The sequence below is a fragment of the Emydura macquarii genome, unplaced genomic scaffold, assembly GCF_026122565.2.
Source record: "Emydura macquarii macquarii isolate MOO-44397 ecotype Brisbane River unplaced genomic scaffold, CSIRO-AGI_Emac_v2 contig_2890, whole genome shotgun sequence".
NCBI lineage: Eukaryota > Metazoa > Chordata > Testudines > Chelidae > Emydura > Emydura macquarii.
The window spans coordinates 2,951,808-2,976,246 of NW_027133027.1; positions in this window are offsets into that span (position 1 = coordinate 2,951,808).

Sequence of the window (24,439 nt, forward strand, 5' to 3'; positions counted from 1 at the left end):
ATATGCAGCCATCTCAAAGTCCTTTAAACATCAATCTATAGACACATGCAGAGGGGCTTCCATGTGTTCCATGGTAGGTCTCTCATCACCCCCCTTCCAAAGATACCAGCTCATCTGAGTCTTTGATTGTTCAGGTTTCTTTAACACAGGTATTTGGATGGTACATTTTGGTCCCAGCCAGGGAAACATCTCATCTGGCCCCAGTATTTTCCCTTAATGGTCCTAAACAATGAAGCTGAGCTGTATTGTCTTGGAACATCTAATATACACATCCACTCCATTCTGTTAATTCACTTCTCCATGTGAGTAACACAACATGAATTATTTGATATAATTCAAGAAGACAGTACGGAGGTTTCAGGTGAATGATCCATAAAATTGTCCGAAGCCTAGTTTGTCATTTGCTTCATTTTCCACAACAATGCCTGCTAATGGTTATCCTCCCAGCCCAGATGGAAGTGACTCAGTCAGTCTCCACCTGGAGAATATCAAAAACTAGACAGAGATGAAATATTGCTGAAACAGAAAAATATTTTAGAATCTGGAAGTATGAAAATAAACTTCTTATGGACTCTAGTTAGTGTATTGATCCCCCCGGCTTTACTTGACCCTACAAAGAGCACGGGTGTTGCCTTATTTCAAACTCCTGGAATTTCAGATATTTTTCTGGAAAGACAGAATTTCAGCTACGGAGCCATGAATCACTGACATACTTGGAAGTGAATTCTCTTACCAATGATCTGACCTTGTACATGATGCGTTTCTCTAGGGCTGTTCTGCACATAAAGGCGGCAGAGGTGGGTGGGTGGGTTAGCTGCTGCTTCATCTGCATCGGTACCCACTGACCCAGCTGAACCCTCTACCAAATAAGACTTGATTCTGCAAGGTGCTGAGCCTGTCGGACCCGAGCCTCACTTAAGCATCTGCCTACATGCTTTGCTGGATTGGGGCTGCAGTGCTCAGCATCCTTCAGGATCAAGCCCAAAGAGCAAGCAGGGCCCACACACAGCGAGTCTGGGATATTTTTACTCGCTGTCTCTCTGATGCAGCTATCTGGCAGTGAGCAGCAGAGAGCAACCGTTCTCCAACTGATGAGAGTTGTGCCATTGTCTTCAGTGAGGAGCAAGAAAGGGCCCACAATAGGCACACAGCAGCCTGTCGCATTGTACACAGTCTGGAAGAAATGTCACTCATGAATAACATGTGAAGGTTTCTGGACAGTATTTCTCATCGTGGAAGTGCCTTTCAGTGTGGGAAAGCTGTTTTATTTGGGGGGCTGATTATTGTTACATGCTCTCTGAGGGGCAGCGCCTGTGAATTATTGTTGTATCAAGCAGCATCCACTTACCTATGGATGATCTGTGTGGGCATTCACTGCCTGCTTCAAAGCATGGTCCTCCCACTATCCTTCATTTCTCTGCCCTCTTCCACCTGGCTATTCCTATCAATAAGGCCTTATTCAAATATGATCTCCATTTCTCAACACAATTATTATTAACAGACACTATTTATATTACAGGTACATCTGGGCAAACTTAGGCATAGAAGAGTTATTGGTTCATGGTCACACAGTAATAGAAGGGAAGAAAGATCCCAGGCCTCTGCCTTAATCACCAGACCACACTTTGCTTCTTCATATAATAGATTTAGGCAAACTCATTTGAAAGTTGCTGGGTCTTGTCTGTATGTATCCTTAGGTTGCAGCATGTTGGGCTGTGAATCTATCCTGCATTACCTGCCATGAACTAAGTGGCCGTGTGGATCCTGCTGCTGCACTCTAAAAGTTCTGCTGTGTGTGTTGATCTACCCTGCTTTGGAACAAGAGTAGATTAAAGTGCACTAAAAAATTTTAACGCACAGCAGCAAGATCCACACAGTCCCTTAGTGCATGCCAGGGTAGTAAAAGGGTAATTTTACACCCCAGCTTGCCATGAACAAAGGTTTCATGTAGACAAGCCCTTAGACCAGCTATTTGGGACAGGGACCATCTTTTTGTTCTGTGTTTGTACTGCACCTCACAGAATGGGAGGCTCCTAGGTGATACAGTAATACACATAATAGATCATGTAAAGTTTAAAACAGTATTGATTGAGCCAGGGCACTATGTTTACGGTAAGCCATGCAATATATAGTACTAGCCCAGACTATTGTCTCTAAAAATTTGAGAGGAACATTCCTCTGTAGTAAAATAAACACTGTTCACTTTCTCCCAACACAGATAAAGTGTTGTGTGTTTTTGATAAATCCATACGGTTTGCTCACTTGCATAAGGAAAGCACGAAAGACAACAATTCCCCAGATCTCTTGCACAGAGTTTGCATTATCAATAAATGCCTCTGATATCAGCTGGGTTCTTTCGCCCACACGTCCGGCTTATATCTTAATTGCAATAACTTCATGTCCCAAAAAGCCAATGCAGCGATATATGACGGTCCTGATTCCAACACCCCCACCCCCACCAACCCCTAACTTCCCAGAGCCCGGAAAGTCTTTCCACATTCCTGCAAAGTTACATAAGAGACTAGAAGCAGATAACATTGTATGTTTTGAGTTAAAAATGCAGAATATTTGTGCCCCCTTGCAGAAAGGAATGAAAGAATGTCCTTCTCGGAACCATATCAGAGGTAAATGAAGTCCTCAAAATGAATCTTTTGTAGCATATCATCATCATTTCTGGGACTGTCCATACTTATTGTCACTTGGCTTTCACTGAATTTTTTTTCAACAAGATATGACAATGCAATAGTAGAGAATAAAGACAAAACTTCTGTGTGGTGTTATATAAATCCCTTTTATATCAAGTCAAGCATCCAGAGATCTTATCTACAATATCCAATGTAGTAGAGTACATGTGAGGTTTTAAAATGTAGACTTTGTTTTTTTAAGTCCTTTATCTCTGTTTTAATTTAAATGTAGAAAAGTGTGGCCGGAGATTTTCAAAGCACTTTAGGGGCTCTGGACTCACATCTTTCACTTATCTTGTGTCTAAATCCCCTAGATTGCTTTGAACAGCTCAGTTGTTCTGTATGTCCCTAATATTTCTACAGGACTGAATTGGTTTGAAGCCCCTGGCACAATTTATTGACACCCTGAGCACAGCTTGTTTTCCCTTTTCCCATTCATTCACCTCTGTCCACTACTTGGCAGGCAGTAAAACGACGTAGAGCCAAATTTCATGATGACTTGCAGCCAGTGCAACTTCATTTAGTCTCTTTGGGATTAGATGAGTGTAATTTAAATCAGAATTTGACTAACATGACTTGGGGACAAGAGTGGTGGAGACAAGTCCTTTTGCTGACAAGCAACAGCGCTTTTAGAGAAAGTATGGGCTTGTGTTAAAGACACTCTCTCTCCCAGAGCTGTGAACAGGAATGCTTCTGTACCTTGTTAAATTTCCTTTCAGTAACCTGTATTTTTTATTATTGTTTTGCTCTACTAATGGCAGCCATTTTACAGGTACATAAAAATGCGAAAAATGACAGTGCTATAATTCAGTTTATAGGTAAAACAGGTTAAAATATCATGTATAATTATAAGATTAAGTCACATTCTTCCATGGGGAAACCTGTGGAAAGGAGCCGGAAGGCCAAGGAAACTCTCAGTGACGGTGATCTTATAGTTCATTATAAATTGTTCCCTCAAGAGTTTAAGGATCCTTGGATTTGATAAATGGAAAAAGCTCATTGTCCCATTAATGCAGAAGCTCTGCTGGCCTTTCTCCACACACGAGAAGTGTTGCTATTGTAAGTCATCATCCTTTACTTCTCAACCCCACTGAGGGGGTCGTTTGGGAAGTCACCACTGCTTCAGGCAGCATTAGCTCTGCTAGAATACCTATGTATGAGGTTAGCAGGATATGGTGATGCCTTAAGCCACACAGAGTCCATAAAGAGGGATGTCCGGGGCAGAGAGAGAGTGCCATTAGCAGCACGCTGCCCATTACCACCATGCAGACGAGGGAAAATAAGTCTGTGCACAAAGGGGGGCCTCTGGTCAATAGTTATTCCAATAAAATGAAAAGGAAATACATACCTAATTTTGCTCAGCCTCTTAAAAATTGAGGTTATGAGTGAGTTGACAACTCCCTTGTTTAAAAAGGTAAGTAGCACTTGAAAATAAACTTTTTGGTAAAATTTTTTGAGCTCTCCAGCGGTGGTAAATGATAGCATTTCAGCATAAGAGCATCCTGAAGTCAGAGATTATTAACCAAGTTCCATCTAGATACATTTCCAGCCAGGATAAACTCTCCTGTTTCCTATTTAAGCAAAGTGTTCTTCTATGTTGAAATGATGAGCTATTATAGCAAAAGCAGGGCCCAAACCAGAATCCTGGTTTCAAGTACACGGAAACTTTAGAGTTGTTTGGATATGATCTGAACTTTGGGTCTCAGGCCCATCTCTAGCTACAGCAGTTTGGGGACATGCTATCAATCTCCTCTTTTGGCAGGGTGTTACATTAGTACCTATTACTACTCCATTGTGCAGAGTGCTGTACACATGTAACAAAGAAGATATTCCTTGCCCAAGAGAGTTTGCAATCTTAGCATATGATGAAACAGGTGGATAAAATAAATGGGAGGGTGGTGGGAGAAAAAAGGGTATCTGTGACACAATTCTGCTTATGGCAATAAGACTCAGCACATCTGCTGCTTTGCTATTGCCAAGGGTTCTGTAGGGATCACAGCAAAGATGAGTTTGTGGCTTGTACTAAACAGCTTCTTTTCTAGACATTTAAAAATCTAAGCAGCACTTTAGTTCTCCAAAGTGTGGAATTTGCTTCCTCCTGGCATCTATCATGATATACCAGGTGTGTGTGGTCCATTCCTTTTATGAAGTTGGCCTTTTGTTCTGACTCCTTTAACAGCCTAAAGCTGCCCAGCTGCATTGTTCTGTGCAGTTAAACAGTCCAGATTACTTCCACGGCCACTCTCCTCACTGACCCTTAACAGTTTTCTGGCTATGGACTTTAAGAGGCTCAGTCTTAATCTTCTATCATCAAAGGAGCCGGAGCTGCTATAGAATGTGGCTTTCTTGTGCGTTCTCTGAATTTCAGAAGCCCACCTGTCAGTAGTGGGACATTTGCTTCATATTAGCTGGACTCTAACAATAGTAAAAATGCTTCAACTATAAAAACTCATTGGTGTGAAGTTCACTACTTTTTGACATGTTGCCTGTCTTTTCCTGGTAGGCATAGCTCTGAAGTTTGATTAAACATGAGCTGCTCCAGAAGGGAGATACACTGAGACTCTTGCAATTTTAATCTGGGACAGAATGGGCTGGCTGGCTCTCTCCATCTCAGTTTTATATTTTCTTTATTCTTGCTCAGGCACAGGGAAAACTCAGGTGCTTCAGGAAGTGGCATTGTTGTAGGTGACCTGCTGCGTTCTGAGTCTGTGCTGAAGCAGTGTCCCAGTGTGGTGTCAGAAAGTGTTGTGTTACTGGAGGTACTGTATTTTGGACGGGGATGTCAAACTGAGATCCTGATGTAAGCTGATTATTAAAGGTCCCGTGGCCCACTGTCCTGCTCAGATTCGGCTAAGGTAATTATGTTCTGCCCACTTTAAATCCCACCTTGTGTTTTAAATTGTCACAAGTTATTTCTTCTCCTAAATGGGTCTTGGTTGTTGTGCTGGGCTGTCATCAGGGAGGGTAACCATGGATACTGTCATGGCCCTGAGCTGATCAGGGAATTTAGGCAAGATTGGCACTTAAGGGACTTGAGGTTCTACGTTGTTCCTGCCCTTACCCACACAAACCCATTCCCACACACCCCTAGAGCTCCATCAGAGCTGCAGTGGCTCCCCACTGCTCACAGAGATCAGAAGTTTGCATTTGCTTCTTGCAAGCCCTGATGATCGGACATGGATGATCGGATGTGGATGAGGGTGATGATCGAGGTGGAGAGGGACCTGTTGCTCTCCTAGTCCTCTTGTCAGGTCAGTCGCCGCTGAGCTGTGCCTCCCTTCTTCCTGGCACAGGGGGGATGGCTGAGGAGGAACCTCAACTCGTCTTATTGGCTTGGAGAAAGATTTTAGCTCTGGTGAAGGGGCTTAAGAATAGGAATGGATCTGACCATGAAGGTATGGCTTAGGGTTAAGGGGGAGACAGGAGGCAGAGTGAATGGACAGAGACAGGAAAAAATGGGCAGAGAGAAGAAGAAAGGAGGAATGAATGGAGAGTAAGAGATTAAAAATAAAACAGAAATATATACGAGTATTTGCAGCAAAGTACATATCAGAAACAACATGGCTGCATAATTATAATGCTCATACGCCATGACGCAAATGTTTTTAAAAAGCTGAATCCCTTTGTATTGAATTCTGTTATTGTGCTGGCTTCCCGCATGGGCAACTCTGAAGGAGTCTGTACAGCTTGAGCTTAAGCACTGGGCTCTGAACCTGGGGGTTGTAACAAACTCATCCGCTGTGGATCAGGAACAGAGAGAAACTCATCCTGAGGTCTGAGGCCTGGCACAGGACAAATCCTGGACAAGCCCCCACATAATATGTGACAGCTGCCATCTTGGCTAATGAGCTGAACCATGGACAGGTGGAGATAAATGCACAAATCTTTAGAGACTAGAGATTCAGGAGCCAGACTCAAGCTGAAAACTGAAATAGATTCATACCTTCTGTGTGTCAGGCACAGAGGAGGACATGTAACACACTCATTAATTTGGGGTTACGTTATCACTGCTTATTTTCCAGTCCATATTCTCTGTGAATGTCCAGGAAGCTTAAGTAGTTCTCGGGTTGTAGATCAGGTCCTTGACCCATATTCTGCAGAGATACACATAAAGGTAGTACCTCAGAATAAGATGCACAGGTTTTCAGGCACTGATCTGGACACCTACTTTCCAGTTCTGAGTATTGCTGGGCATATTTTTCTCCAGGGTGTATCTGTACAATTTGTTTTTGTTGACTGACGCGTACATTAGCTTTCTCCAGAGAGTTAGTGCTCTTCAGCTGACAATGCCACTGTACAACGGGGAGCTCTTGAGAGGAAAATGCGGCTCAGTAGAATGAAGAAGTCTGGATCAGTATCTTCTCTGAATATTCTCTCAGTATTTACCAAAGATAGAGGGGGAAAAGAAGCAAATTCTGAAAATGGTTTGCTTATTGGTCTGGTGTTTAATGTTAATAAAACACTGAGAATTTGTCACGACTTGATCTACTGGTTGGATGTTGTACGTTCAAGACAAACTGCTAACACTACAGGACTATTCTGAATTGGTAGCACACAAACAACTCCCAATCCCTACTTACATGAATAGCACTTATGCACGCAGTTTTATTGCTTCATTGGGACTACTTGCGTCAGTGAGGATTTTCAGGATCAGGCCCCCTGTTCTACAGAAGTGTCTGTAAGTTCGAAAGCATTGACGTGGCTGTGCAACATTCCTTCACATCCTGTCCTGCTTGTTGATCTTTCTTGTTCATTTTCTGCTTGACTGACAACTCTATAAAACACAAAACAACAGGATAGAGTTGGATGGTAGGAGGAAACATTGTCATCAGTTTGGGATATCATTATTGAAACAGCTTCAAATTATCAACAGCCACTGAGGGAAAATGCTGATATTTGTTTTTTCCTTGGATAGTATTCCCTATTCATTAATCGGCTTCTTGACTCACTGACCCATTTTTCCTGTAATAATTTTTCTGTGGAAAATCCAATATTTCCTCCATCAGTCCTTATCCCTCCCCCTGTATGCATGGGCAGAAGATTTCAGTGCTGCAGGCTAGTAAGTGCTTACTATGATGGCATTACTGTCCATAATTAGGAGAGAGCCTTCCCTTTTATCAGTTTGGAAATCTTGTTATAATCCTTTGATTTTACTGGCTTTTGTTAGTTTCTACCCCAGAGGTGTAATAGGATTTAGAATGGATTTACTTAGAATGATCTGATTCTGCCGAATTCCAGAGAGCGGTAGGGGGCAGGAGGGGCCAGAGCTTTTATCTCAGAGCTATTACACTAATTCATGTAACATATCACCTGGAAAGGGTTTGGTGATTCTAAACGTAATGACTACACATACACAAAAGTGCCTTTCATCTGGGGATTTCAGGGTTTTACAAACAATTCATTAATTTAAACATCTCAACACTCCTGCCTTTCTGTCAATCTTAGCGATTTCTAATTTTGCAGCTGTATGTGCCACAGGAGCTAGTGTGTCCTTTGAGGTAAGTATTGACCCCATTGTTTTGGTTAGATGAACTGATGTACAGAGACGTTGCACTAATTGACTGCCCAAGATTACGCAGATGCTGTGAAGGGAGCCTGAGTTTTTACCTTAATCAGTGGAGTTGAGAGTGGCTCATCTCCTGAGGGGAGGCTCTCAGCAATTTGCAGGAACTGAGAAGACCAGCGATGAGAGGCAGTTTTCTTGTGCATGTAAAACTCCAGTTGCAGTCAACTGGGATTCATGGGAGTACAAGCATTGCAGTACTGGGCCCAGGCCATAACATCTGGAAGATGAAGGACAAATTTATGCAGGGAAATCAAAGATAAAGATGGATTTAGATTTGGGATTTTTTTACTTCCGTACCTCTTACCATGAGGAGTTATGCTCTTTCCTGTTAGTAAACTCTGACAGTCAATAGGCAGCTCAAACTGGCATAAACCCATTTATTCTGTTTTCTCACGGGAGTTAAGAGAGGATAAAGGTGAATGACTTCTTACTGGAGAAGTGTCAAGATCAAGAGGAGCAGTGCGGGTTTGAAAACTACTATTATTCTGATAGATATGGGGCAAGGAGCAAAAGGAGCAAAGGAGGAGATAAGGCAAATAACCTACCCAAGAGTCATTTCTAAAAATTCCTAATTGGATTCTTTAATTATCATTCTCAAGGGAGAGTAGAAAATAAATAGCAAGAAAAAATTAAATAGTCACCAGGAGAATCAAGTAATAGCATAAATTAAAAGGCTATTTCATAGTTTCATAGATTATAAGGCCAGAAGGAGTTATCTATGAAACTATGAAATAGCCTTTTAATTTATGCTATTACTTGATTCTCCTGGTGACTATGTATTGAGCTCAATAGTTCTTCTGACTAAAGCATCTCTTCCAGAATGGCATCCATTCTTGATTTGAAGACTTCTGAAGATGAAGATGATTGCTAAAAGCAATAGAGTTAGTGGAAATGGTGATTAATTATTGAAACAAATACAAGGGAAGTGGTTATTCTTCATCTTCTGAAGAATCCATCACTTCCCTTGCAATTTTTCCCAGTGACTAATCACCATTTCCACTGACTTCACATTGTATTTAGCAATGCCACTGGAACTCAGTTCTTCGACAGAAAACTGGATTTTTCATTGCAGTATTGTAGATTTGAAAAAAATTAAGGAAAAGCATATTGGCAGTTAGGCACCCCAACTCCCCAATGACATTCAATGGGACTTAGGTGCCATCTATGCCTTTGAAAATCTTTACTTACTGATCCAAATCTACACCACTCAAATCACAGGGAGCAAGATCAATCTCTAAATGCCTATAAAATTGAGTTTAAAAACAAGCACTGAATTCTAACCAGTGATGCACACAGAGAATTAGAATCAACACAAGTTGTTAGGGGAAACTTTTGCATAAGTGTCATTTATTTAAAAGGAGAATATGGAAAATAACACCTTTCTTAACTTAATCCCTTAAAAAAGACCCCAGTTTAAACAAGGTTGAGCCAATTTAAAATAAAATAAAATGTCCTTCCAGGCAGAGGTACATGATGCTTCATGGAGATAAAAAGAATGGTGTAATTATGCTTGTGTTCAATCCTTGAGTAGATATGTGCTAAGATGGCAGGTGGCAGATTTTGGCTCTAAGTAAGTCAGCGTTCAGAGAGAACCGAGCTACAGTAGGGAGCTGCTGACGGGTTCCCAATGCGTGCCTTGGTTTTTCAAATATGCCAATATAAAACAAAGGGCTTTAATACCTGATAAACTTCATCTGGTGAAGGCCAAAAATAAGCATTTATATAAAAGGGGGATTTTCAAAGACCCAAAAGACTTAAATCCCACTGAAAGCTGATGAATTGGGTGCCTGATTCTATCTGTGCCTTTGAAATTCTCCCCTCAAATGCTTTTTCTCTCCTCCCGTTTCATCCAACACTCTCTCTTACTCCCTACACTCATCCACATTCTCCCCTCTACCTGGTCTCTGGGTCCTCTTCTTCCACTCTTGGTTTCCGCTCCTTTCAAAGTTAAAATGACCTTCCACTTCATATGCACTCTCTCTCTCCTCCTTTAACAGACTCCTTGCAAAAATCTTATGTTATGCTGCTCACCAATGTCTGTGCCTCCTCCTACTGGAACTGGTGCTGTTCCTTGGATCAAGATTCTCTGAGTTGGGAACAGATCCTGCAAGTGTGCCATGCATGGAATGATTGTCTTCTGTGGGAAGTCAGCATGAGGTGAGCTTGCAGAATGGGGGCCTTGGACTGTCAGCTGTAAAGGAAAAGAAGAACATGTCTCATATGTCTTTCATTGCTCCTTTAAGGCACTGAATTATTGCCCCACCAGGAGGTTTTGTGCATGCATGTGTGTGTGCATGTATCATAGTCTTTCCCCTTTGGAGAGGTTACTGCCTGAAGTGACACTACCTCCCTGAACAGCCCTTATTAGCTCTTATGCTCAAGCAAGGCTCCTTGCACCCTCTTCCCATTGATGTGCTCATGCAAGTGTCAGATACAGTCTGACCCTTTATTTTGCAAAGAGCTGCTAAGCCTTATATTGCTATAGACATAATAATATGCAATGTGCATGAGAACAAAGATAGGAAAGAACTGAATAAAGGGCCAAAATTTAAAAGGAAAATCTTCATTAACAGAAAGCATATTAATATTTCTTAGATCAGAATGCAAGATAATGAAAGTGGATGCTATTGGAAATGTTTCCTTTCCAAATACTTCACAAAAGTTAAAACCAATACACATGTTTAAAAGAAAGCTAGAAAGCATTCAAAAAGCAGTTAAAATGATAGAAGAATTCAAGCGTATACTGGTTGAAGAACTGAGCTCCGTCTATAGCATTTGGGAAAAAATTAGACTGAGTAGTGGTGGCATGATGATAACTATATTGAAATAAATCGCATCAAAGAAAGGAAGAGGAATATCTGGGTTATTTAGAAAGTGGTCAAACAAGGAATAATGGCCTAAAATTAAAAATGGAAAAAATCAGGCTAGACATTAGGAAAAATCTTGTAACTTTGGGATTGATCAGGCCTTGAAAAAGACCAGCAAAAGAGGTAGCAGAGGCAATGTCTTGGGTGTACAAGAATAGATAGGACAAGATACCAGTGATAAAACTGTAGGGAAATAGCCTTCATGTGGCAGGTGACTGGACAAGATGATTCAAACTTTTTTTTTCCAGCCCTACCATATATAATTCCATGAAAACCTTGAGAAAAACTTGTGTACTTGTCAAGGGTCTTGTTAAGATTGCTTTCAATGACAAAGTGCTATGCCTCTCCCCATCCAGTCAACCCAGCATTTGGTAGTGTTTCGTGTGAGTGAGAGATGGCTGGCTAAAGCACAATCCAATTAGCTGTAAATCAAAATAAATGAAAGAGGGATGAGCTATAAATTGCATCTAGGGCTTTTTTTATTTTGTCTCCAGCACTTTAAGAGTTCTAGGATGCCTCTTCTCTGGTTCTGGAATCTTCTGTGCTGAAGTTTCTCTAATTTCCTCTTTCAGCTGGTCAGATGTTTCCCCACCTAGCTTTATTAATTTCATATACTGTCCCTCAGCAACTTATTCCTCTTTCTGGCATGTTTCTCTTATTCTTCCTAATGTGCAGTTTGAAAGTACAGTATGAAAATGACTAATATGAAAGGTATGAATTTTACATGTTGCTTTTCAGTTTGACCACACAGTCAAGGTTTGGAGGGATTCTGCCTGAAATGTTTGCTTCGTGCAATCTCGCAGTGAGTTTCAAAAGCAGGACAACAAAGGAAGAGGAAGTCAAATGAAAACCCGGGGCGGGGAGGGGGGAAGAGCTATTTTTGTGTAGGAGACTTTTGTATTTTGGAGTGATTGCCCCAAACCAAGTTGAAAGGTACCTTCAAAGAAGCAACCCAATACATGCTTTTGGTTTCATTCTGCCAGACTGGACAGGGCTAGAATGGAGGTGTTGAACTTCTCTTTCTTGAATAGAAAAGTGGGTTAGAATTTCTAACCCAAACAGCCATTTTCCCCATACTTGTCATTTGGTATTGGAACAGCTACAATTTTCATACCAGAGACATACCAAAAGGGAAACAGTGAAGCTTTGGAAGTGCTGCCAAATACTGCACACTGTGACACTCCAGAAGTGCTTGCTGCACACTTTGCATAGACCCCAGACTGGCAAAAGAGAACCAGAGAGCCCAGTTAGCTCGTTCTGTGGCAGCTGGAGGAGAGACAGGTAATTAAGAATTAGACCCAGCTGGGGACAACCAGACTGGGTGGTTCCTATAGAGGAAAGACTACAAGAGAGAGAGGCTGGGGGAAAAAGGGTTCCTAATGCAGGCCTGGGAGAAGAGTGACTCCAGAGAAGAAGTCCTGAGGCTCAGCTACTTGAAAGGAGCAGTACTTCTAAGAAGAAAGCCCTTGAAGGCAGTACTCTAAACTTTGCAAAATCCAGGAGAGGAGCAAAGAGTCTGTGGCGAATAAAGCCTGGGAAAGGTGGAAGAGTTCTTGTTCTGTTGAATTTGGACATCCACCCTGGGAGGGGTGGGACACTTATGGCATGTCTACGTTTGAGCTGGGAGGTGTGATTCTCAGCCTGTTTAGATGTGCCTGCACTAGCTCGGCTCAAGCTTAAAAATTACTGCCCAAAATAGCACTATGTCCATGGCAGCACAGAGGACTGCTTGGACTAGCCACCCCAAGGACAGTCCCACTGGACATGCTGGGTATGTGCTCAGGTAGCTCACTGGAGCTGCTGCCCATGCTGCTATTTTTAGCTAGCTCAAGCAGGGCTGTCTACCTGAGCTGGGAAATCATACCTTGACTGAAGGGCCAAGTCATAACACAGACCACTGGAGGAGGAGGAGGAGGAGGAGGGTGAGGCAGAGGGCCTGTAGTGCTGGGTCTTTCCACAAGGAAGAGCTCCAGAATGGTGAGTCTATAACATCATTGTAATGGTTGTTATTAATAAAAATATTAGTGTCCTGAGCCCCCATGGTTCTTTGCAAGCTGCAGGAGCCTGTTCTTGCTCCCATTGATGTCAATAAGAGGTCTTTGGGTCACTGTACCTCAAAAAGAATGTGTAAAATTCGAGGCATTTCAAAGAAGTGCAACAAAAATAATTAGGGGAATATCAAGAGAATGAAAAGATTGGGCTTGTTTGCTCTAGAAAGGAGATGAATTAGGAGGAGACATGATAAAGGGATATTTGATTAAATCAAAGGGTGGCAAATTCAAACATGACAAAAGGAAATATGTTTCCCACAATGAATAGACTATGGAACTCATTTCTCTGGGGTGTCACTGAAGCCAAGAACGTAGTAAGATTTAAAAAGTGATTGGACATTTATATGGTTTAACAACAATATCTAAAGTTATAATGTCTAACACTATATAAAAGAATTTTTGTGCTTCAGGGCTTAAGCCATTGTCACTTATTTTAAAGGGTTCAGATAATACCTTTGGGGGCAGGTGGAAGATTATCCCACATGCTTATTGTATGGCTCTTAATACCTTTCTCTGAAGTATCTGGTGCTGGCCACTGTCAGAGACGTGATATGGGGCTAGATAGACCTCGGATCTAATCCAGCATGGCAATTACTATGTTCCATGGAAACAGGCTTACTCCAGAGCTTGATGCATTCCCTGTACCAGAGGATTTACAATTTAAGGGGATGATCATGTGATGTGTTGAGCCCTCTTAACTCTCACTGGGTGTTAGTGGGAAATGGAGGTGCCCAGCACCTCACAAGATAAGGCCTTGTGTTAGTCAAGCTGAAGGAATTATGAGATTTGGGATACTAGCTCAAGAAAGAGAAGCTGCAAATAGTGGGAGGTGAGGTGGTATTGCTGGAGAAAGTACAATGTAAGAAAGAATTGTCAGAGGATGGTTGGCAGATGAGGTTGGAAACTCCGCCAAACAAGAAAACCCCTCATGTAGATGCAGTTATGTAGGCAAAAATGTTTTGCTGGTATAGCTTCTTTCATTTAAGGAACTGGTATAAACTGTACTGGCAAAAGCACTTTCTCAGTGGTATAAGCGGTGTCTACATTAAGAGGGTTTGCCAATATAGCTTCATCAGTAAACCTTTTCTACATTAACATGGAGATGGCCTGATTCTAGAGGCCAAATTCTGCCTTAACTGACACATTTGTCTTCAATTAGGCCCTCAATAGGCTTGTGTGACCACATTGTTTGCACAGGTGTAACTGCTTAGTAACCAGTTCTGTTGGTTGATTCTGTACAAGATGCAATGGGAAGCTCTCATGCGTGTTGTCCCTGAAGCACTAACAGACTTTTCAGATGATTTTGGCACCACATTTAGCAGATATGCATTTGAATACATTTTAGGGACCTGATCTGTTGAGGTGCTATTTTCATAATGGTCACTTTTTGGAGTACAAGACACTTGAAAATTCTACTGTTCTGCAGAGTGAATTTCATTGGCTAGTAATGAGATTGGGTAGAATTTTTAGGTTCCAGAACTGTGTTTATATTCTTTTTATTATGATCCAGGAGATCCCTTCCTGTCTACCCCAGAGTTGTACCATTGCACTCTAATCCTTACCTGTAACACCCCCTTTATTCCATTGTTGTTTGGCCTGCTGTACACTACAGAGTAAGGTTGATGTAAGCTGCCTTAACTCTGTAAGCATCTACACTTAAAACATAGCTCCCACTGATAAGTCCCCCACTACTTCGACTTAATAACTCCACCTCCGCCAGAGGCGTACCACTTAGGGTGATGCAATGTCCGTGAACACACTGTGTTACTTACATTGCCGGTTGGCTGTCAGCGCCGTGCGGGGCTCGCAGCTGGAACCCTCCCACCCCAGGGCTGACAACCCAAACTGCGAGCCCCACATGGGTGCTCCAGCTGTCAGTGCCCCACACAGTTAAGTTGGTGGAAGCACTCTTGGTGAGGATGCTAACAGAAGGAGCATAGTGTGGATGTGCAACACAGCTTTAATTACTGCAGTGGCTGTATGTCGACTTAACCTAAGTGGATTTAATTTTGTAGTGTAGACTTAGTCTTTGCTGGGGAAATTAAGCCTGTATTTAAACACGTGTGGAAGTTACTAGGACTGTTCACAGCTTAGAAAAAGACTCTCAACAGGCTTTCATATGTCATGCATGTCACACTGCTTGCTTCACTTCTGGAGATACGTAACAGTGCAAAATAACAAATACGTGCACCTCAGTGGGACTGCTCACATGCTTAAAGTTAGGCTCATAACTGAACATCTTCCCAAATAGGGACCTCACCTTAACATGCCGTAAACCTGTTTCTCACTCTGAAGTGTTCGTTTTGAGATTTTTCATTTACGAGGCTCTCAAGCCATGTATTTATAGAACAGTGACTTTTTTTTGCCTTAAAAAGCTGTGCTGCTTTGTATTCTCTTATCCAAGAAAGATAACACATTCACAGAACTCTGAAAGTTTCTCTGGTAAGGAAACCATAGGAAATAGAAATGAATGGGAATAAAAATCATATGATTAAGCTATTCTTATAATTATATCTGTCTTTTAAATGACTCATAAGACAAGTATGCAGGGAATCCCTGGATTTTCCAAATTCCTTGTTTGGGTGCATAATTAACACAGCTCACTGTCTGATAGGCTTCTTTTTTTTTGTCCGTGCTTAGGTAGACAACCATTGTCCTTCTATGGAAATAATACAGTACATTGTGCAAATAAATACTAGAAATGACCCTTCTGTTTTCCAACCGCAAAGAATGTGGGTGTGGGCTACATTGTAAATTCCAGTATGGCTCCCCGGCTTAATAAAATTCATGCAACACCAAGCACCAATGGATCCCAGAATACATTAAAACACCCCTCAACAAAGACTCTCAGGAGGTTTATAGGATTGATATGTTATTGTATTTTCTTCACTTCTGGGGATAAATAACATGCGTGTAATCGTCATTTTGTATGCTATTAACTCACCTGTAACAGAAGCGCATTAAGAGGAGAAGCTGATGTTACAGCTCAAAATGGGGGTTATTTTTGTCTCAACATGTATTATTCTTAAATAATTTATAATTCCTGTCAGTAAGTGGTGTGTGACTTAGTTGTAGAGAAGTGGAGCTCTGGAAACTCCATCTGTTAGAATGGGTCTGGTAGAAAAATCAACAGTGGTGAAAGTACAATAACATCTTATAAGAACTCATTATTAATGCATTTTGCTAACCTGTTCAGTCAGACACCACACACAGCAAAGCAGTTAACAGCTGAGATTTGTTTTCTTCTTGTTGTGTGGTTTGCATATGTAAATCCCAGGTATATGGAGGAGAGTACATATCCCCTGTTGACATCTTGGAACAAAACCGCTCCTGGAAAAAGTTATGTAACTTACAGGCACAGATTTTTTTTTCATAATGCATATAAAACTGCATAGCTATTGAGCAGGAACTGTCGTCCTTGTTATTTGTCTGTACAGCACCTAGCACAGTGGGCCCTGATCCCTGACAGGAGTCCCTGGGTGCTACTGCAACACAGTTACTAAATAACTTATTTGATTAGTGGATTCTCAATGTTGATAACAGTGAATGAAATAAACTTGGGTGCTTTACGGATACCCATCCCTGTAGTATAGAGGCACTGGGATCTACATTTTCAAACTTGTTTGCCTCAATTTAGGCACCCAAATCCACAAATAGGGACCTAAATGAGCAGCTTCATTTTCAGAGGCATTTTCAGTCCCACTGACTGCAATGATTATTGTTGGTTCAGAGAACCTTAGAAAAGCAAATAAACAATCCAAGTGCTAACGCGGACCTTTAGGCTCCTATGTTAAGGAGTCTAACTTTAGGCATCTGTTTGAAAATTATGGTCTTTTATGTATTGCTATGGGCTACCAGAGCCCTCTAAATATGGGGCCTTCCTTTTTGCTCCAGCTTTCCTATAGGCTAGTTCATCGGGACTAAGTGAGATAGCACTTTTTGTTGTCATTCTGGTGCTATGCCTCAGTACATCTAATACAGGTGTCCAGTGACTGACAAATGCAGATACTCTCATATTATTTTACATAGACCACAGAAAGATGCACTACAAAAATCTTACTGTGATGTACCTTATAAAACAGACCACAATAGAACTAATGTGCATTAGTGAGGGGAGAGGCCTATTATAACAGATGAATTCTGAGAATTAGAAAGTAGGAAAACAGTTAACAGGAACATCGCATCTCACAAACTAACAGGTGTAATTTAATTTTGTTTCATCATTACTGACAGCACTGTTGTAGATATAGGAAAACTGACATTTTATGGTAGAACATGAGACTTTACTGTAGTCCTCTGTTAAACTTCTGCTAAGAACTAGAGAGAGACTACTGAGTGGTGGTTGGAGTTTTGTGTGTGTTGATTAGTTCTGGCCAGGTTTGGTCTGAGCATTTTTTGATGCTGGGGAGGGAATAGAGAGTTGTCACTCCTATTGCACAGTGTCAACCCCAGGATTCTGGGGAAAGTAAGTAAGAAGATTCCTTGAGATACACTCCAAACGTAAACTATTCATTCCACATAAGAGATGTTTGTCTCTTTTTAAATTTCTCCTTCCTGCTGAAGGATAGCCCTTTCATCACTAGCAACTGGCTTGCATTTTCAGAGCCATTTTCACCAAAAAAATAAAGGGGGAATGAGTGGAGAGACACAGAAAATGGTTTATGAATATAGTTGATGGGGGGGGATTTTAATTTTAACTTTTTGATGAGAAAAACTTCAAAATGTGAAATTTCTACCACTCATAGTTAGGAACTTGCTTTTTACAAAAAGCTGATATTCTTTTTTTTCTAGTGACTCCAACTCAGAGGGCTTTGTGGGATCATCAGCTCTTTTGGGGGTTACCCATGTAAGAATTAGTGAAGCTTTTCCGTAAGGAGCAGTTGAGTTCTGTGTTGAGGGGTTCCCATTGCATAGTTTCAAATTGGCGCCTGCATCCCAACTTCTAACTTGTTTAGGTCCAGGGATTTGACTCAATCAGTTGTAGAGATCAGATTAATCCAAGATGTCTAGATCAAGATCAGATGTTCACCAAGTATGAAGTTGTTTGTTTGGATCAGGGTTTAATTCTGCTCATCTCTGATTTATTTATTTTTTTTATAGAGCATCTTTCATACTCCAGGTATATGCCAAAGCACATCTCAGTGACTGGTAAAAAAAAAACTGACAGTGCAGGGAAGCTGCACGTAATTTTGGCAGCCATCAATGGTCTGGTAAGATTAGTAATAACAATAGAAAACTTAGTGGAATATCAGTCTGCTAGTAACTAATTTTTTTCTCAGTAGGTTGATTGCTTTTATTTCTAACATTTTCCTCCTTACTCCAATCTCCCTTGTTCTATTTTTTTAATCTCCCGAAACCAGCGATATTGCATTTAATGTAAAGGTTTTTATCCCTTTTTCTCACTGCCTGAGGACCTGCATATTTATTCAATGCATACTTTTTAAGGCATGCAACCTGCTGACATCTTTCAAAGTCAGTGAGCATGTTTCTCTCTTACTGCCATCCTGAAATGAAATAGACATCTTGCTGCAGGGGGCACCTGTGGCTCTGAGTGACAGGCCTCAGCATTTTGATTAATCTGCCAAACTAAAGAGTGACTTGAAGGAATTTGGGACAAACACATAACACGGTCTCTCATCCGATGTGGTGCAAGGAGAAGTCTCATGGACTGCAAGATTCCCTTTCGTCCACTCTGCATTACTGAGATTTATGCACTGCTTGGAATCTTAACAAACAAGTCAAAGATGGACTATCTAGCTTAACTAAGGAAAGTGTGAGGACACCTTGGCTGCCGCTACAAACAGATACAGCCATCGTTATTTGAAAAATATTCAGAAGCCACATGATCTTCACTGACCATTCAGGCTTAGCATAGGCATGAAAATAGCCTGGAGCAAACAAAAGTCACTACAAAGTAAGACCGTGCTATTTCATTTAACAAACACAATCCTACAAATCAGACATTCTATTCTTAAAAAAAAAAAAAAAAAAAAAAAAAAGGGGGGCGGGAGGCAATAGCCATTATTGTTGTCTTCTCCTGTATTTTTAACTTGAGTCATCCTGATGTCTTTTCATGCTCTATTGAGACAACCTGAGTGGAAATTCCAGTTACACAATTTTCATTTTCTCTCCATTGGCAACTAGGTTTTAGAAAATAGCTATTGGTCTACATGCTGTGAGTGCTCTGGAAGCAATCAAGAGAGAACATTTGAAGTGTTTTGTTTTCCTACATCAAGAGCAAGCATAACTCTGTCTGAATAACCTTTCTTTTATATTGACAGAACAACAAAACAAGAAAAAGCGATCGCAAAACCTCCACGAGAGAGCACTTTGTGTGTGTGTGTGTGTGTGTGTGTGTGTCTCTCTCTCTCTACTAAGCAAGCCTGCATCTGAACACACACAATGTTTGCCTGTCACTGTAACCAGCAGAGAGGCTTCTCCCCATTTAAAGCTGCAGAATATAGAAGAATAGATAACTTATTTCCTTGTCAAAAGCCAGTAAGCTACTATCTTATGTTCCTCCAAATCCATCCTCAAAATTCACCTCCACTGTAAGGCAGAACATGGGTATCTGACAACAGCTAGAGAGGTGGCAAGTCATGAGTTTTGCTACTGATGGACTATGAATTGTGCGCACAACTAGCCTATGCTAAAGCATCCTATTGTTACCTCCTCTTTCCTCTCCCCACACCTGTTTGTCACACTCATCCTGCTATGTCTTGTCTTTTAGATGGTAAGCTTTCTGAAGTAGGGATTATTATACATTTGTACCATGCCTACCACAATGGGACCTGACCTGGAGTGGCCTCTAGAAAGTATTAACAATAATTCTTAGTAACAAAAATCACAGTTCATAAACTCCAGAGATTTAATCAGAAATTAGTGGAATTTCCACCGGAGACATAATGAAAGAACTATATTTTACAAATTGAAACCTTTTCAGTAGAACTATGTGTGTGTCTCAGAGTTCAGGTTAAAAAAAGTTTCTGGGAAAATATTCGTATGCATATCAGTATGCTGGCAGGAAAACCTAAGCAGCTTTTAAAGAAGAAAAAAAATGAATGTTTTACCGGAAATAGAGCCACAACCACTTTTTCCCCGGTAAAACTTTTAAAAGAAAATGAAGGATTTCTGGTAATGTTTTGGAAAGAAGGCAGACAAGGTTTTTGATCAGAGGCAAATGTACACACACTATGGTGAGGCTTGAAGTCTATTTTTCTGAGTAGTAACACTTCTGGAATTTATCATGCAAGTTTACACAGGGAGTAGTTTGTCTCACTGTTTTCTTGTGTTCGTGTTGTCCCACCTCCCCCGGTCTGTGTTGCATCTACCTGTTGTACACTCTTTGGGCAGGGACCATTTCTCTGTTCTGTTTGCCCCTCGCACAGTGGAACCCTGAACTATAACTGAGATCCAGAGGCACTCTTATTATACAAATTAATAATAATAGCCTATAGGGCAACATTCATGGTGCTATGATGAGGGCCTAATTCATACCTAACTGGATAATATTCACTTTTAAATTCATAGATTTCTTTAAAGCCAGAAGGGACCCCTATGAACAGATGCTGCTTGACCTGCATAACACAGATTACAGAACTTCCCTGAACTAACGCCTGTTTGAACTAGAGCAGATATCTTAGAAAAACATCCGATCTTGATTTTAAAATTTGTCAGTGATGGACAATCCATCACAATCCTTGGAAAGTTGTACTAATGATTAATAAAGATGTGCACCTTATTTCCAGTCCGTTTATTCTCCAGACAGAATTTAAAAACCAAAAACATCTGGCCCGCTGTGTCCAGATTTTCTTTCCAGAAGTGCCATTCATCAATACAGTATATTTGATGTTACCCTGTAAATACTTAATACCATCTAACCAGTTCTTGTTGACATCAACTGTAATGATCAAGAAACTATCAAATAGTTTAATGAGTGATAACCATGTTGCTTGCAATCCGTAGACATAAGGGTAAATATTGTAGCTCTGAAGCCCCTATAGGGCAGCTTTTGGGCAGCAGCTGCATGGCTGTATTAGGGCAGTTGGAGGGGACAAGGCATAATCCCTGCACTGACCAGAATCTATTTAGGGCATCCATCCCCTATCTGTACCTTCAGTGCAGCGCAGTGCCACCTGTAAGGGATCAGGGAGGAGAAGAGTGAGAACAGGCCTGGCTGGGTGTGGATTCAGGAACACACTGCATCTTCTCCAAGGCTGATGGAGCCACTCATTCAGAATTACACTTTGGGCGTCCAGTGATGCCCTCTGCATCCCCTCCAGATCACAGGATAGTCTTGCCTTCTGGGGTTAGTTACCAAAGGCAGATCTACACTGGTGGTGATGGTCAAAGGCAGATAAGCAAGCTACATAATGTAGCTTGCGAATCTCCCGTCGACATACTTACGTAGACATACCGTGGTGTTTTCATGGTGCTGCGTCAATGGGAGATGCCCTCCCATCAACACCGCCTTACTCCTTTAGGGGAGGTTGACTAACTGAGTCAACCAGAGAGCATTCTCCGAGTGGGTCTACACAGATCCACTCAATTGATGCTGCTGCATCATTCCCTGCCGTCGCAGCAGTGTAGACAGACCCTAATTCAATGGTAGGTAGCTTCCGTAATCTTGCCTAAATGGGGGAGATTAACTGTCATGCCAGTCCAGAATAATGTCCCCACATGAACACTCTTCCAGCACAAAAATGATTTTATTCTGGAAAAGTACTCTGCTTTGTGAGCTGAGTAATTATTCTGAAATAAAGGTAACAGAATAGTGTCCACATTTCCCCAGGGGCTTTAGAGCTATGTCTAAAGACATTGGCTTTAGAGCTATTACACAGTTGGCTGTGCCTAGTAAAATAATACAAAGTTGTAATTGCATTAGAAGGTGCAGTGTAATCATATTAAAAGATTCCTTTTGAGGAGCATGTAGATATAGTACGGATTTTCTGCATTTAATTAGCAGCGTTAGTGTTGCTGAACTTACTTGCTATGTAGGGCAATATGAACCGTCAGTGCTGCCCCATTGCATGGCACAACATTCCAATAAACATTCCATTGCACAGTTTAGATGACCTCATGCCTTAAACCACTGGACCCAAGGCTCCATTAATTTGGCTCCGTTCCTGAATCAACCACAGACTTCCTCAGAAAGCCTCAGTTCCTCAAACTTCCCACCTCACAGGGGTGTTAGGAGAATAAAGTGGATTGTTTGTGAGTTGTTCAAATACCAGGATGATGGGAGTCATATGAGTGCATAGCTGACTGCAGCAATGTTCTATCCATCTACCACCCAGCAGATATGCCTACACTGCAGCTACGAACGTGCTTCTCAGACTGGATAGATGGACATGTGCTAGCTCTGCTCTGCCAGTATGTACTCGAGTGGCTAGCCTGAGCGGCCACTGTTACCCCCAGCTACAGTGCTATTTTTAGAGCAGAAGCTCAAGCACAGCTGGCACGTCTCTTTAATCATGCTGGGAAGCATGCTTCCAGCTACGGTGTAGACATATGCTGAGGCTGCAGCAAATGGTACCAGACACAAAGGGGTTTAACCCAAGGCTATAATAAGTTTCCCCACTGACACTGTAAGAATGTAACCCAACCATAGTTGGAATCCAGGCAAAAGGCAGTATTTTTTTTTAGTTGTTGACATCACATTAGTAGCATTCACCTTTTGTTGTTACAATGATAGTTATTTCATTGTATCTACAATTTGAAATGAAATATCCACCCTGGAATTGTTTGGTTATGCTCCCTTTCTTCCCCATCCCCTCTAACCTGTTCCAGTTCTGTCTCTACCCTATCTCTGGCTTCTTACCCCAGCTCTCTAAAAGTAAAAGTAGGGAGATAGTGGAGTTGAGGTGAAATAGCAGGCTCTCATGTGAAGAGGACTTCATTAGCCAATTGTCCAAATGTGGGTGAACAAAACTACCCTGCTTTCTTACCCTGTCTCTTTGCCCAGACAGTCCCAATTCTTCCCCTCACAGCCCATTTCCTTATCAAATCTGTCTTCCCTCTGTCCCATTCTTTCTCATGCTGGTTCCTAGTTCCAGTCTGTCACCCATGTCACCAGCTCCTCATCCTGTGTCAGTGTCTTCCTTCCCCTATCAGCCAATCATATCTCAGTTGCCCCCCCCCCCCTCTCCTCCCAACCAGCTCTGAGTCCCAGTCTCATTGCCCAACCAGGACCACGCAAAATAATGTGTATATATTACATATGTTTGTTCTGTATATAGATGTATATGGAATGGTCCAACAGGTTATGTTGCAGTAATGGAATATATAACCATAACTTACTTGTAGTGTGCATATGATAAGTTGAAAGCTGACTGTTTTCAGTGACTCTTATTACAGACTACATTCTTAATATGTTGTACTCAGAAAATGTTTGTAATGTTCATAAATGTCTAAAACTGATAAATGTTTTAAAGAAAAGGCAAATCTCAGTCCCTTTTCCTTTGACTTTTCAATCCAGTTTCAAGTCTAGGTGTGGGATGGAGATTTCATTGACTCTTGATTTTTAAGAATTGAAAGCACTTAAGATAAGTGAGGTGACTGAAGCTCTATGTGGACAAGATGAAGGGAAGGATGGTCAGTGGTTAGGGCATTTTCTTGAGACTTGAAGACCCAGGTTTAATTCCCTACTCTGCCACATACTTCCTGTGCGGCCTTGGTCAAGTAACTTATCTTCTTTGCCTCAGTTCCTTCTCTAAAATGGGGACAATAGCATTTACCTACCTCACAGGGGTGTTGTGAGCATAAACACTCTTCATCATGAGGAACTAAGATACTAAAGTAATAGGGTCCAGATAAATACTTAAGGGAGTGCTTCATGGGAAGTACCTGGTTGGGGTTTCAGCTTCTGAATGTTGGTATTTTTGAAGATTCAGCTTTTATATTTTATTTTTGCCCTTTATTCTTATGATCACACTATATACCCATTTTTACAGATTCCATGACATCCGATATAAAAAAGCCAGCAAATCCTAGATTGCAAACTCTATGGACCAGGTGCTGTCTTTGTTTGTCTTCACAGCACTCCGGACAATGGGGCCCTGATCCTTCCTTTGGGACCACAAGTGCTACTCTAGTAGAAATAATTGATTGATTATATATACTGAACCACTCCTATTGAAGTAAATCCTGCCCTCAGGTGCCCTGAGGCAAAGAGGTTGTAGAATTCCTCCTCTTTCCCTCACCCCCATGTAAGGAGGGAAGCAGGATATGCAGTAGAGCATGTTAGGAAGGGGGCATGGCTACTATGCCAAG